A 15,532-nucleotide genomic window follows, 5' to 3' on the forward strand; every position below is an offset into this window, starting at 1 on the left:
CCTTGGCACCAATTGACAGAGAGGCAGGCCCCAGCTGCCTTGAGAGAGTCCTGTGGTCACAGAGCTGCTCTCACAAAGGGAGGAGGGACAAGGAGGCAGCCGCCATTTGTTTGCTACCCTTTGTGCTGCCCCTCCAGCTGGCACTTTCCCTTCCTGGGAGTGAGGACTGCTGATTCCCACTGGGGAGCCAGCATTTTATTTATTTTATTTATTTATTTATTTATTTATTTATTTATGTTGTTGTTGATTTTTGTGAATTTTGCGGACTGTCCCAGATTTCTCAGTTTCCACAAAACCGCATATTGCGTTATAATGCATAGAATAAGAAAAATAATCATACAGCTCATTTAATAGCTAAATGCAAACTTGTGTGCTGAGTATGTAGGACAATTGTACTAAAGCTTTTCTATAATAGCTCATCTTGATGGTGACCCACAGAAAGCAGATAATTTCTGGCGAAAGTATGAAAAAGTTCTGTGTGTCTTTTCCATTAGAAATGTAGGTCCTGATGCTATGGACAACCAGAGAGCTACTGGAATTATGACATAAGAGTTCAGAGAGTAAAATGATTGATGTTGACCAATTATAAAAGATAAGTTTTTACTCAGACTTGTATATCAGCAAGCTAATTATGATGTTTTCTAGTTTTTGTATAATAGGCAGCAGCCCTTGGAGGGCCTATATGAGAAAGTTGGCTGCCACCTGTAGAAATGAATTTCCCCTGCTATTTCAACATGCATTTATAACATTCACTGACATGAGTGTTTATAGATGGCTGCTGCCCAAAGGATAAACTTGGTATGATGCAAGTTCTGTTTTGATACTTGCTCATGTTGTTAAGCTGGAGGCTGGGTAAAAAATTGATTCTAGTTCATACAATAATTGTCCTTCATTCAGCATTAATATAAAAATAATTAAGCTGCTTTAATGAGAGGACAGCCAGAACAATAACTACCACCCAAAATTCAGGTTACATGCAAAGCTGTTCAGGAATCAGAGCTGTGTGGTGGGAAGGATTGACTGGCAGGGGGTGCTGATTACAAAAGTAGGAGGATGGTTATCATTTGTCCTCCTGTGTGTGGCAGGGGTAGGAATATAGCAAGACCCTTGCCTCATTCAATGCACAGGGTGGATGTTGCTCACTCAAGCATTTCTTCAGGTTCTTTTCTCCAGTTTTTTTTTTACTGCATGGTCCCATTCTTTATTGTACTCTTCAAATGTTGCTCTGAAGAAAATCTTCCTATCTCCTCAAGAACTCCTCTGATGCACATCAATACAGTATCTGATTTTTTTTTTTTTTTTCCATGAAAATAACCTTTACAACTTCCCTGTTGGTAAGGGGTAGACATAACATAATTATAAATATGGGGAGTTGAACAAATTAAGGTCAAGCATCTGGTAATTTTAGGCACTCAATTTGAAATATCTGAAATTTGATTTTTGAATGGTTGGTAGCACAGCGCTTTATGTATTAAAAGCACAGCTCTCATTGACTTTATTTGCAGCTGTGAATCTATCAAGAGCTTTTGACAGTAAAGACAGAAGCAAACTTTGGGAGAAAATGATAAATTATGGGATTGTCCCTTCCCTTTTGCATTTGTTGATAAAATATTAAAAAGATACATGGGCCCAAGTTAGGTGGGGCTTGAAGGGTGAACTTACACAAAAAATCACAAAGGGGTTAGACAAAGATGTATTTTGGCCCTTTTGTAATTTAATCTTTACATGGATGACATTATTGGAAATATGCAGGATGAGCATTTTTATCACCCAAACCTATTAGCAACCCCAGTTCCTATTTTAACGTATGCAGATGACACTCTTATACTGGCAAGAACTCCTATTGGATTACAGAGAGCAATCACAACTTTTGAGCATCTTTGCGGATAAAATAACTCAAAGAAAATTATGTTAAATCCAAAATAATGTACTGGGGAAGTTGTTTGATTAAAATATCCATGAAATATGGGAGGATCCAAGCTTGAAGTTGTCAAAACCTATAGATATTTGAGCGTCTTATTTACCACTTCCCCATCATGGAAACATCATATTCACTCAGTTAAAACTAAGGCAGCCCAACTGGCTGTGACTATAAAGAAATTTTACGAAACCACAGCAGGGCAATCAGTCCAAACTCCTATATCAGCATACAAAGCCAAAGTTACCTCTCAGATCTTATATGGCACTGAAGTATGGGGTTATGCCATTAGTAATGATGTAGACATACCTCCAAACAAGTTTCTTGGGGCTCTTCTGGCTCTTCCTCCCTCAACTCCTGCATCTTTTCTGAGATGAGAGGTGGGAATGGATTCTATTTTAACTAATATTATTATTATTAGAATGGCGGGATTTGGGTTTAAAATCCTGCCCCTTTTACCATCTTGCCTGCTTAAATTATGCTACATAGAAGTTACTAATAACCCTCTTCCTCTCCACTCACCCTGATTAGCTTTTCTTTCCCTCACTTTTGCACTTTCTGGGATGGGATACTATTTCAAAGATAATGAAAGATATTTCTCCTTCATAGAAAAGGTTCAGGTTTTCCAGAGGATACGAGATATTACCAGGCAGAATGATTTTGCAGTGGGTAGGGCTATTCACGTTGCCCCTTTATATACTCTTTAGAAATTTGATTGGGTGAGGAAAAAGGTATTTACAGTTGGAGCAATAATAAATGGCGATCCTCTTTGACTAGACTCAGAATCGAACAGATGCCCACAGCTGTTCTGGCTAGATGTAGATTTTTCCATTCCAAGGGCTAAAAGATGTTGCCCAGTCTGTCTAGGAGTTTGGAAGATACTATCCACTATGTATTAGAATGTTCTTTATATAATGACATAAGGACAACCTATTTATTACCTTACTTGCAGAAATTGATACATTTTTCAAATAGAGAGAAATTAATCTGGCTTCTACAGCAAACAGATCCAAATGTAGTAAACCATCTCACAACTTTTGCTTACAAGGCTGGGGCGATCAAAGTTAAATATCCTTTATTACTGATATGCAGGATAAATTGTAACACTAGATTTGATTTTTGTCTCAGTTGTAGATTTATGTACAACAATATTATATATTCATGTCTTGATTTACTATTATGTTTATATTAATAATGTTTTTATGTCGGTGGGCACTATTTTAGTATAATATTTGTAGTTTAGTTACTTTGTTTAAACGTATTTATGTTATGGTTGTATGTGTGTTTTATATTGTCTTTGGGAGCATGGCATTTAGCCAGAATCCTTAATAATAATAATGGCCCCTACTGCCATTTTGAAGCTTGGGGATGCTGATACATGAGACACTGCAACACTCTGTAGGTGCAGGGAGTTAGAGTACATATAAAAATGCCCTTAGTCACCAGTGTTAGTGTAAAGAGTCTGGTTCAAGCAACTAATCTAGCATCATTAGGCAACCATACTATCTTTATGGAAGTCTGGGATGTGGGGTAAGGAAATTGGGGATGGGGCAACTACACATGTACACACGCACATATACATACACATGTGCACACACCCCTGTGCCTCTGTATCCCCCTTCCCACACAGATGCACATATATGCACACGCTTGCAGAGGATGGCGGTGAGGGCCCCGTCCAACACATTTGCACATGAAAGCACTGAATTTGTTCAGCCCTGACCCTGTGGCTCTCAAGAGCCCTTATGGCAGAGCAGAGATGGATGGGATAGCACAGAGGTCCGTGGCCAGGCTCTATCCCTTGTGTGAAAAAGCTGGACCCAGCTGGGAGCGTCCTCTGTGCAGTGCCTTCTCCCTTGCCACCAGCAACTGCCTGGGGCTCCCACACACAGCCCAGGCCCTAGCAGCATCCAAAGCAGCAGTGCAGAAGGCTGCCAGTAGTGTTGGGGTGGGGTGGGAGTCATCCTGGCTCACCCCGAACAGATGCCCAGCCCCAGGCAGCTGCCCCCTTATCCCACCTCACCCTGGCAAATCCCCACCCCAGGCAGGAGTGCACCTCCCACTTCAAGCCACTGCTCAGTGACTGTAGCCAGGCCAGAAGCATGCAGGTGGGGTGGTGCCAATCCAGGACTTGCCAAGAAAGCTAAAATCATACTAGGCTGCATTAGTTGAAGCGTTGTCAGCAGATCAAGGGAAGTAATTATTCCCTCTGTTCTGCTCTGGTGAGGCCACATCTGGAATACTGTGTCTAGTTTTGAGCCCCCTACTACAGAAAAGATGTAGACAAGTTTGAAAGTGTCCAACAGAGGGCAACAAAAATGGTTAGGGGGTTGGAACAGGTGACTTCTGAAGAGAGGCTGAGAGAACTGGGCTTATTTAGTTGCAGAAGAGAAGACTGAGGAAGGATCTGGTAGCAGCCTTTAACTACCTGAAGGGTGGCTTCAAAGAAGATGGAGCTAGGCTGTTCTCAATGGCAGTAGATGACAGAACAAGGAACAGTGATCTCAAGTTGCAGCAAGGGAAGTTTAAGTTGGAAATTAGGAAATACTCTCACTAGGAGGGTAGCAAAACACTGCAACAGGGTACCCAGAGAGGTGGTAGAATCTCCATCCTTAGAGGTTTTTTAAGGTCTGGCCTGAAAAAGCCTTGTCTGGAATGATCTAGTTGGGGATGGTCCTGCTTTGAGCAGAGGGTTGAACTAAATGACTTTTTGAGGTCCCTTCCAACCCTCATTTTCTATAATTCTATGACTTGCTTCATTTTTCACTAACTAGCTGGGATGTCAGGATGGCCTACAAAATCCAGGACTCTCCCAGACAAAGCAGGACATATGGCTACCTTAAACATCATACTCTATGACAGGCAGGGTTATAATCCAATTTTCCAGGCAGCATTTAGCTGCCTCAATCATAAGATTATTATTTTGGTTCCTGTGATATCTGTATCAGTGCCTGAATACCTGCACAGTTGTTATGCACTGAATCAGAGACCTCATGAACTACACTGGGGATAGATTCTGTGACCTATCTGGCAGTTTTCCATCATGTGTTCTAGGAGATGATGGCTGCCTTACCCCTCCTCCTGTCTTGATCAAGTCCTGAGTAAAGGTGCTCCTTATCCCCACCCCCATTATTCTCTGCTGGGTTGCCTATTGTCCATACATTTATGGATAGTCAGTAAAAAAGTCAAGCTAAACTTGCCTGTCCATAAAATCTGTAAATAACCTGAGCAGTCCGTAAAATCTCTAAGAAGAAAGAGTACAGTGCTGAAGCACAAGAATACAGCCTGACATCTAAGCAGGAGTGCAGTACCCTGCTGGAAATTCTTACCAGGGTGTGGCAGGGCACTGTGGGTGCCTGCCACTTTAAGGGCCTGAAGACAGCAGCCAGCAGGTGCCTGATTAGGGCAGCCATTTTGGATTCAGGGCTGCCCATATAAACAAGGCATTTTGTTGCCTGGCCTTCCAGCAGTAACATTGCCTGGCTGTAGGGCTGCTGATATCAACTGGGGGTAAGGAGGAGCTGTAGGGGATGGTCAGGAGGCTCCTGGTCCTGACCATGAGCTAAAACTCCACCCTGCTGGGAGTGGGTGGCCTAGTGGGTCTTTCAGTGGTGTGGGAGCCCCCAAGAAATGCCAGGCCAGTTACCACCCCAGTGGAAGGTGGGTTGGGGCACCTTAACCCCAGCTCCCACAACCAGGTGGCTTACCCCCTTGTAGGGTCTGGAAGTTGGACCCCAGCAAGAGAGTGGGGCTATAGACTCAAACCTGTCTTGACATACCCTGACTGGTCCATGCTGGAGCCAGGACTGGAAGGGTTGAAGGGCCAGGGGCCCACCACAAGGGATGCCCAGAGCTGAGGGCCTGGGGTTCTGACTGGCCTGGAGGTGGGCCAGGGCCTATGTAGCCAAAGGTTCTGGGGAGACCACACCCATAAGGCAGTTCAGGGAGCTATGTAGCCTAGAATGAGGTTGGAATAGGCCACCTGAATGGAGGGATCCAGGTGGGGTTCAAAGAGCAGGATTCTGGGGCCCAGTGTAGGGCTGGTGATATTGATAACATCTGGATGCCATCTGCAAGGCTTGGGCTGCAGTGTATGGGAGGAATGGAGCTTCAGATGGTGCCCCCTGGCATTGAAGCAAGAAATGGGCAGCCTCCTGCTTAATTAATATCAATTAATTAATTAACAACAAGGCATGGCAGGTGAAGGCAGGCAGCTAGCCCAGAAACAGGTGGGTAGGCCACAGGAAAATCGGCCCCGAGAAGAAGGCTCCCTGTTACACAGGGCTTCTTCCCCCACCCCATGGTTTCTGTTAAATCCAAAATTTGAACCCTTCTAGCTGAGCCCTGGCAGTAGGGCAGAACCTGACCAAAGAATTATGTTTACATTATGGAAAATCTATATCAGTAACAAAGTGCAGTTGTTTTTTTGTTTACTGACAATTTGCAAGCTCTTTACTGACAACAACCATGGGTTAGCAACTGATCCACTCATTCTTTAGACTGTCATTGTGCCCCTACCCTCTATGTCCCTCAGGCCACCTCTTTTGCACCATACATGTTGTTTACACCAGCATTTCTCAACCTGTGAGTCACAACCCATAAGTAGGTCACATGAATATATGGAAGGGTTGTGAGCAGACTGTTTAAATATTGTCAATCCATTTTTAAAAGTGGATTGTCCTTCTAAAGGGGGAAAAAAGCATGGGGAAACTGGCTTCTCCTTTGTGGACTGGCAGAGTTCCAGCCTGCACGGGGCTGCTGGGGCCCCCAAGCCACACACTTATGCCTCCTGCTCCACATACCCGTCCTCTGTCCCACACACTGGGGACATAGGGGCAGGTGGGGGGCAGTGGGTCAGGAGTGAGGGGCACTGGGTTGAGACTGAGACAAATGGGTCCTTGTACAAAAAAGGTTGAGAACCACCGGTTTATATGTTATGCAGTTGATCTGAACCACACCCCACAATCCTCTGTATGTGTCCATGCTCTGCACCACTTATTTCCCAGCCCTGATACAAAATGAAGGACCTCCTGCCACTTGAAGAGGGCAAAAACCTCAGGGAGCCAGCCACTACTCCAGCTGTACCAGGGGCACTAGTTGGCAGCTCCTGCATGCAGCTGGGAATACTAATGGCATGCTACACTGATCCTCCTTATGCTTGTCCCTTTTGTAGTAAGAGAGATCCTGCTGTAATCTCTGTGGAGTCTGCTAAGATGCAGGCCCTGTTCTGAACCCTCCAGGACCCCATGTTGTGTTTCTGGCTGCATTCCCCCTCTCCCCCTGGTATATTCTCAAGCTTGTGCATATTATCTAGGTCCCCACACAGCTGTGAAACTTCCTTTCAGCCTTGTCCAAGATGGCTTTCTATCAGACTGGGGGAGGAAAGTTGATGTGGGGGTGCTTTGTGACTATAAGGCCTATTTCTGTTCCATTGTTATTTCCTGTCTTTGGGGAAAAATGCCCCAGGATGGTATCTGCCAGCTCTTTGGACCCTTGGAGCAGTGGTGAGTACTGTCTGCTCTCTGTTCAGTATCTCTACCTGCAGCCCTCATTTGGCATCTGTAATCTCATTCCTGTTCATATTCTTATGTTACTTGTTCCTAAAATTATGTGGGGAATCAAGTTTTGTGCTCCTGCCAGCAAGGTGGGCTGTTAGTTTTGGTGGGCCTATATAGGGGCATTAATATAGGCCGGGTAGAAGGGGATATTTCCCCTTTCCTTGTGGGGGATGACAAATGGCCAGATTTTTTGTGACCTCTGCAAGGTATGCCTCTCCATGGCAGAGTGGCTACCCCATCTGACCTGCTGTGGTGAGCATGCCCCATGTCACAGTGAGTCTATATATGGGGCAATACTCAAAGAAATCTAGCTGTGTTGCTAGCACCTATATATAGCCACTACAGTATTTCCCTCTATGTACATGGCCTCATTCAAACCTAAGCCCAGCCTGCTCATTAAATTTAAAAAAAAGAAAAAAAGAAAGTCCTACTGTACATGGGTAAAGACTTCAAAGTGCATACACACAACAGAATTGAATTCAGATGCCAGAGGCAACTTTAATTCTGACACTTTCTAACTACACTGCCATACTGACATGCTCCCTCCATATATAACGTAGCTTCTAAAAATAACTGTGCATCATGTGGTACTAACTGGAAGTACTAAATGACAGTGCAGTAACAATGGCACCATAGGAGCACATGTAGATGCACCCAGGATGACTGATATCAGAGGGAAGAAGAGAACTGTCATTGTATAGGTAAATGTATACCAAGTGCCTAGATTAAGTAGCTAAGAATGGAATAGGAGTCATCCAGAGGTTCAGCTTAAAAAAAAAATCAGAAAAAAAGATGTTGGCAAAGTCCAAGAGGTAGCCAGGGAGAGGGATGAACAGTACCCATTCCCCAAAACGTGATAGGTAGTGACCGTCACTTCCAATATCACTATCTATATGACAGCAACATTCAAATCCTGCAGTCTGTCTCAAACTATGAAAACCATTTTGTTTTGGAGGGCAGAGATATAAACATCAGACACTTTAGGCTCCATGAACCAGGAAAACAATTTGAAACAAAAGGAAATCGGGAAGAGGTGCAATGTGTTAACAAAGTTTAAGGTTACAACATTAAAAAGATCGGTGTCCTGAAGAGTAAAAAGGATTGAGACTATGGTTTTAGAAGAGTAATGGAGAGCAAAGTCAGGAAAAGACAGCAGATCCAATTTATTATCAGCACAGTAGAAAGAAGCCATGGCATAATTAGTCCAAGTTATACTAACAGAAAAGCTATATGTAAACAAAAGGGGGAAGGATGTTCTCTGAGGCTTAATCCTGCATAACAGAGATCACAGGGAGTTTTGTCATTGACTTTATAGTACAGAATTGGGTCGGCAGAGCAAGGGGATATGGGAACAGACAAGAATCTCCTCATGAGCTCCCCACCCTGCTGCCCTCCCCCAAGGCCTCTGCGGCCCAGCCGACAGGACCCAGTGGAGGTGAGCAGAGCGAAACCGGGCAGGGAAGCTCATTGCTGCTGCTGTGAACCCTGCAGCACCATGGTGGGTCACGCACTGCCCACCCAGCCACCCCCGCTGCTGCTGGGTGGGCAGGGGATGCCTCACTGTGGCAGCACTGAGCTTCCCTGCCCCACTCTGCCCTACTACACTGGGTCCCACCCACTGGGCTACTGAGGCCCTGGGGGGAGGGCAACAAGGTGGGGAGCCTGGGCCTGCAGCAAAGAGCCCACACCTGCCCCCCACTATGGACTGCACTCTGGCCATGCCGACTGCAGGGGAGGGGGAGCTGGGCTGCGCTCTGCTCCGCTGCAGCAGCTGCTGCCTCCCTTGGGCAGCAGTTGGGGCCTGGGTGCTGCTGCATGGGAAAGGGGCTGCAGATCTGGGTCCATGGCCCCATAGCCCTGGCAGCTAGGGACCTCCTCTGGCAGGGCTGGGGGGAGCCTGAGGGTAGGGAGTGAGGGGCACTGGCAGGGGTGGGGGAAGAGCTGTGGGGTAAAATCTTAGTGCCATTGAAGTCAGTGGCTTAATTCCTATTGACCCTAGTAAGGTCAGGTTTTTATCTCATCCTTCATTTTTTCCCTCCTCCTTTTTACACCCTTTGTTTCACATGATAGCTCATATTTTTCCAAATGACACAGGTTTTATCTGGGCAAATGTGATTGAATCCCTAAGTCTGTCTTCCATAGCTGTCAATCTTTATTCCAGTTTCCCACCATCTACTTAATCTCTGGACTGCAAATTGATGATTTCTTAAAGTTCATAACACAGGAAGGTTGCATGTATATGAAAAAAAGTTAGAAAGTAAATGTATAAATATTTTATATAAGACTATAGGACTTCAAAGGGTGAATACAACTTACGTTAGCTGCTTTCATGCCGTAACACTCTTTAATGTAAAATATTCCAGCAAAATTAGATGCTTTATATTTCCAAAAAAAGATGGACACATGTATCACATTTTTTTATTCCATGTTGTCACTATTTTTATTCTAAATCCAGTCTCCAGTTTTCCTAGAGATAAATACATTATGCTGTACCACCCACATCTGTCCAATCTGTTGGAAAACTAGAACTACATATTCCTTTAGGATTGAGAGCATAATTCTTTGCCTGTCAGATTACTGTGACAAATTACATTATAATTACTTCCCCAATTAATTACTATGACAAATTTTGATCTAGAGGGAATGATAAGAAATGACTTTATTCAAAATTGTCAAAACATGCACAAGTAAGTTTTCCCCTGGACTTCTTTTATGTTCATTAATAGTTAGATATACCTGCATATTTATACCAGTTATCTGCAAGCAATCTTACATCTTTAATTCATGTGTCTTTCATAAATGACAGTTTACTTTCTTCTGAACACCTCCAAATCTAGAACTTTCTGTGTATATGCCTTTAAGGAAACACATTTTCTGTCTGATTTAAATAGTACTTGATCCTGTGCAATATCAGCAAATTTATAACATATTTGGACGTTTAATAAGGAGCCCCAAGAGGTAAGGCTCACACAGGTAAAGCCTCATTAAGTCTGATATATATTCAGAGTTTACTGTAATACAGATACAATAAATATAACATACAGTGGGTATATATAAAATTCTGGTATGCCTCTGAAGATGCATCTTTACACAACTTGTGGTTAACTTAGAGAATTCTCTGTACGGGTTGTCGAAGAGCCAAAAGGATAAATGCTAATCTTCTTCACATCGACATAAATCTGGAGATCAGTGATGTTGGTTTGGATTTGCAGAAACATTAAGTAATAGCAAAATGTTGTTCAAATAACTGGATTTTAAAAGGATGGTATAATAGGGCCCCTACCCCATTACTGAGAAGGGGGAGCAAACTCCAGGGCCTGCTGGCCAGACAAGGCCTCAAGTGCAGACTTAAGGGTGGAAAAGATTACAGAAGAAGGAACCCCTAGCCTGGAAAGCTACAAGGGAGAGTGTGATATACCACTAAGCTGCCTTAGGACTAATTATTCAGGGCTGCCCTAAGCATTGGTGACATGCAAGGGGTGCATGTGGCTGCTAATACCACCTATGGTGTCTGTGGGCAGTCACTGCTGACACTGCCGTGGCCTCCTCAGCACTCCCCACTCACTGCTGCCGTATGAGCCAGCAGTGTGCCCTTGTTGCAAATGTGGCTAACGTCATACTGGGCTGCATTAGTAAGAGTGTTGACAGCAGAGCAAAGGAACTGATTATGCCCCTCTATTCAGCACTGGTGAAGCCACATCTAGAGTCTTGTGTCCAGTTTGGACAGCCTCTGGGGGCATATGTCATTTATGGCCCTGAGGGTTTGTTTGCCTACCCCAAGAGGGAAAAGGTTTTCCTTTTTAAAGTGGCAGTGTGCTGTTTTCCCTCTTGTTGATGGTGCCTGGGCCTGGGTCCAGAAGGGAGAATTTGTATCATAGCTGAGGGGCTTCTCTTTTGGTTATAGTTCATACTGGTGGCTAGGGCTTGGGACTGTGAAGGGTGATCTTTGGAGGTCCCATTAATGCCTGGGGGCAGCCGTTTGGGCCTGGGTGCTGCTGCAGGGGCAGGGGGCTGCAGATCTGGGTCCCTAGCCCCATAGCCTGGGCAGCTAGGGACCTCTTCTGGCAGGGCAGGGGGGAGCCTGAGGGTGGGGAGTGAGGTGCACTGGCAGGAATGGGGGAAGAGGGTACTGGCAGGGGTGGGGGACTGTGAAGGGTGATCTTTGGAGGTCTCATTAGTGCTCTGCTGCAGCAGCTGCTGCGTCCCTTGGGGTGGGGGGAAGGGGGACACGTACACCCCTGGGGGCAGGCTCGAGGCATTCTGAGGAAGCAGCAACCCCAGAGCAGGGCAGTGTGTGGGGCCAGTAAGCCTGGAGCCCAGAGCAGGGCAGATAAGGCTGGGACCCAGAAACCAGGTCTGGTGTAGTAGGCATAGGCTACAGGAACCAGCTAAGAGAAAAAGGGGCTAAGGCTAGGAAGGCTGAGCCTTGACTGTAGCAGGCAAACTGAGTTATTCTAAGGCTATAGCAATAGTCCAGGCCTTCCCAGAACTAAGCAACAGAACTGAACAGAGCACCTTCTGTGGCACTGGGAGATGTGTGCGCTGTGATGGGGCAGTAGGCAAGCAAGGGACAGCAATTTCCCTTTAAGGAATGTGAACCGCTTGCCAGGTCATATTGCAAGGAAGAATACTTGTAATAACCCTAGGGATTACTATTAAAAGTTCATTTGATACCAAATCAGATGAGGGGTTGTGTCAATCCTTGGGGGTCTCTGGTAAAAGGAATCCTAGGAGCAACACTGACAAACATATGGGTACCCCCCAAGATGCATAATTAGACTAAAACCCAGTGGATGAGACCAGGCTTGGAAAGCCCTGGAGTAGCCTCTCTTCTTTCAGGACCGGAATATGGTTGGCGAACAAGCTGGTGAGCAAAAGGGTCAACTAAGCTAGGGCTGAGCAGCCAACAGAGGAGGTTGCAGCTACCCCCTGGGATAAGCACTTTGTTACAGATGTTGTTGTTTATAAGGCCATATGAACCAACAGTGTGCCCTTGTTGCAAATGTGGCTAACATCATACTGGGCTGCATTAGTAGGAGTGTTGCCAACAGAGCAAGGAAAATGGTTATTCCCCTATATTCAGCACTGGTGAGGCCACATCTAGAGTCTTGTGTCCAGTTCAGACAGAGAAAGGATGTGAACAAATTGGAGAGAATCTAGTGGAGGACAATGAAAATGGTTAAAGGGCTGAGGAACATGAACATATGAGGGAAAGCTGAGGGAACTGGGCTTATTTATGTGGCAAAAAGAAGGCTAAGTGAGAATGTAATGACAGCTTTCAAGTACCTGAAGGCTCGTTCCGGAGAGGACAGAACTAGGCTGTTCTCAGCGGTGGCAGAGAACAAAACAAGGACCAGCCTTCTCAAGTTAAATGAACAATGAGGAATCCAGAAACTAACATCCCATACACCCAGCAGAAGATCTGAGGCCAGTACCACCAAAGGTCACTACTGTAACACCTGAAGGAACCGCTTAACAAAGCGGATGACAAAGGTAATCTCTTTAGCAGATTCTTTGCTTCCATTTTTCTGAGCAGGGAGAGGGACATTTCCCCTCCCCCCTGCACTGGGATTCCAGATGGACCCAAGGGAGGCGCAGCCAGGCCCAGGATCAGTGAGGACCTAGTTGGGGAACTTCTGGAGGGAAGTGACTGCCTCCACCCCAGAGTGCCTAGGGAACTGGCAGAGGTCATTGCAGGACCCCTGGCACAGCTTTACAAGCTCTTGTGGTGCTCTGCTGAGGTGCCTGATGACTGGAAAAGGACCAATGTGGTCCCCATTTTCAAAAAAGGGAGGAAAGAGGATTCAGGAAACTATAGGCCTGTTAGTCTTACCTCAGTCTTGGGGAAGCTCTTTGAGACAATTATCCAGGAGCACCTCTGCGAGGGGCCAGCAGGGGAGTTTTATGCTTAGGGGCAATCAATGCGGGTTCATTAGAGGCAGATTCTGTCAGGCCAACCTGGTGGCCTTCTATGACCAGGTCTCAAAAGCTTTGGATTCAGGTGTTGCGGTGGATACAGTCTTCCTGGACTTTAGGAAGGCCTTTGACACACTCACTCCATCCTCATTAGAAAATTAGGTGTCTGTGATGTCGAGGCCTACACAGTCAGATGGGTTGCAAATTGGCTGGAGGGCCACACCCAGGGTGGTTGTGAACAGGTCGTTTTTGACCTGGAGAGATGCGGGCAGTGTAGTTCCCCAGGGCATAGTCCTCGGCCTGCACTGTTCAATATCTTCATCAGCAATTTGAATGAGGGGATGAAAAGCACCTTGTTCAAGTTCACAGATGGTACTAAGGTGTGGGGAGAAGTGAGCACACTAGAAGAGAGGGACAGGCTACAACTAGATCTCAACAGGTTACAGAGGTGGGTGGATGAGAATAGGATGGGTTTCAATATGGACAAGTGCAAGGTGATGCACCTGGGGGGGAACAACTAGCACCATACCTACAGGATGGGGAACTCCCTTCTTGTCAGTGCAGAGGCAGAGAAGGATCTTGGAATCACTATTGATTCCAAGATGAACATGGGCTGCCAATGTGGGGACGCAGTCAGGAAGGCTAACCGCACCTTGTCATGTATTCATAGATGCATCATGAACAAGTCCAACGAGGTGATCCTCCCCCTTTATGTGACATGGTCAGGCTGCAGTTGGAGTACTGCATCCAGTTGTGGGTGCCGTACTTCAGGAAGGAAGTGGACAGCGTTGAGAGCGTCCAGAGGAGGGCCACTCGCATGATCAGGGGGCAGCAGAGCAGGACCTATGAGGAGAGGCTATGAGACCTGAACCTGCTCAGCCTCCAGAAAAGAAGGCTGAGAGGGGATCTGGTGACTGCCTATAAACTTGCCAAGGGGGACCAGCAGGCAATGGGAGAGTCCCTGTTCCCCCGAGCACTACCGGGGGTAACAAGGAAAAACAGCCGTAAGTTGTCTGAGGGTAGATTCAGGCTAGATATCAGGAGGCAGGGCAGCTAGGAGCTGGAACCAACTTCCAGGGGAAGTGGTGCTGGCCCCTACCCTGGGGGTCTTCAAAAGGAGACTAGACAGCCACCTAGCTGGGGTCATTTGACCCCAGCATCCTTTCCTGCCCATGTCAGGGGGTCAGACTAGATGATCTACTTAGGTCCCTTCCAACTATGAAGATGCAGCAAGGGAAACTTAGGTTAGATAGTAGGAAAAACTCTCCCACTAGGAGGGTAGTAAAGCACTGGAATAGGCTACTCAGAGTGGTGGTGGAATCTGCAACCTCAGAGGTTTTAAAGACCTGGCTAGACAAAGCCTTGACTGGGAGGATCTAGTTGGGGATGGCCCTGCTTTGAGCAGGGTTTGGACTAGATGACCTCCTGAGGTCCCTTCCAGCCCAAATTTTCTAATTCTATATCTGCTAAGAAAGGGCTAATTGCTTCATGGTATCAGTGTACACCTACAGGGACCTGGGAGGATGTTCTTTCAACATTAGTACTTGCGTGCAGTATTCTAAAACTGGCAAGCTGAATTCCTGAGTTTTCTATCTTTTGCAGTATAATGCATTGACCAGTACTGAAGCAGGATATCAGACTTGATAGACCATTGAAATTACAATATGAAAAATCCTGTGTACCTATGCTGGAAGCCGTATAAAATAGATTTTAATACTATAATGAATGTGTCATTGGAATATGATGCATATAATTAATATGGAGCTACCTGCAATAAACAAGTTGCTGTTTTGGGAGCGTGAGGTCATTCTGGGGAATAAATAGTTAATGGTCTACAGCAGTGCTTCTCCAAGTGGTGGTCCACGGACTGGTGCTAGTCCACAAGCCACCTGTCGCTGGTCCACAGCGAGTTTCCAGGAAAGAAAGAAATATATTTTCAGAAGCATAACATTGATATGTCATAGCGCCACAGTTTGTACTTTCCAACACTCCAGGTGACATCATGTCGTGCAAGGTGAGGGAAGACAAAGAAACAGCCAGTTGCGCATTTGCCTCACCGGGGGAGGCGGCCGCAGGAAGACAAGGAGACGCCATCCGAGCAAGACAGGTGACAAAGGCAAGGAGTGCTAAGGTAAGAAAC

General features: G+C 45.8%; 1 long non-coding RNA gene across 1 annotated transcript in view; it reads right to left on the bottom strand.

The window, feature by feature from the left end:
• Positions 1 to 1,163: 1,163 nt before the first annotated feature.
• Positions 1,164 to 15,532, bottom strand: part of LOC109322088 — a 29,080-nt gene continuing 14,711 nt past the window's right edge. The window contains exon 2 of the long non-coding RNA XR_002104307.1: positions 1,164 to 1,328. This is a non-coding gene — a long non-coding RNA (uncharacterized LOC109322088). The remainder of the gene's footprint in view (positions 1,329 to 15,532) is intronic.

The sequence above is a fragment of the Crocodylus porosus genome, unplaced genomic scaffold, assembly GCF_001723895.1.
Source record: "Crocodylus porosus isolate Cpor-Errol unplaced genomic scaffold, CroPor_comp1, whole genome shotgun sequence".
In the NCBI taxonomy this organism is placed as follows: domain Eukaryota; kingdom Metazoa; phylum Chordata; order Crocodylia; family Crocodylidae; genus Crocodylus; species Crocodylus porosus.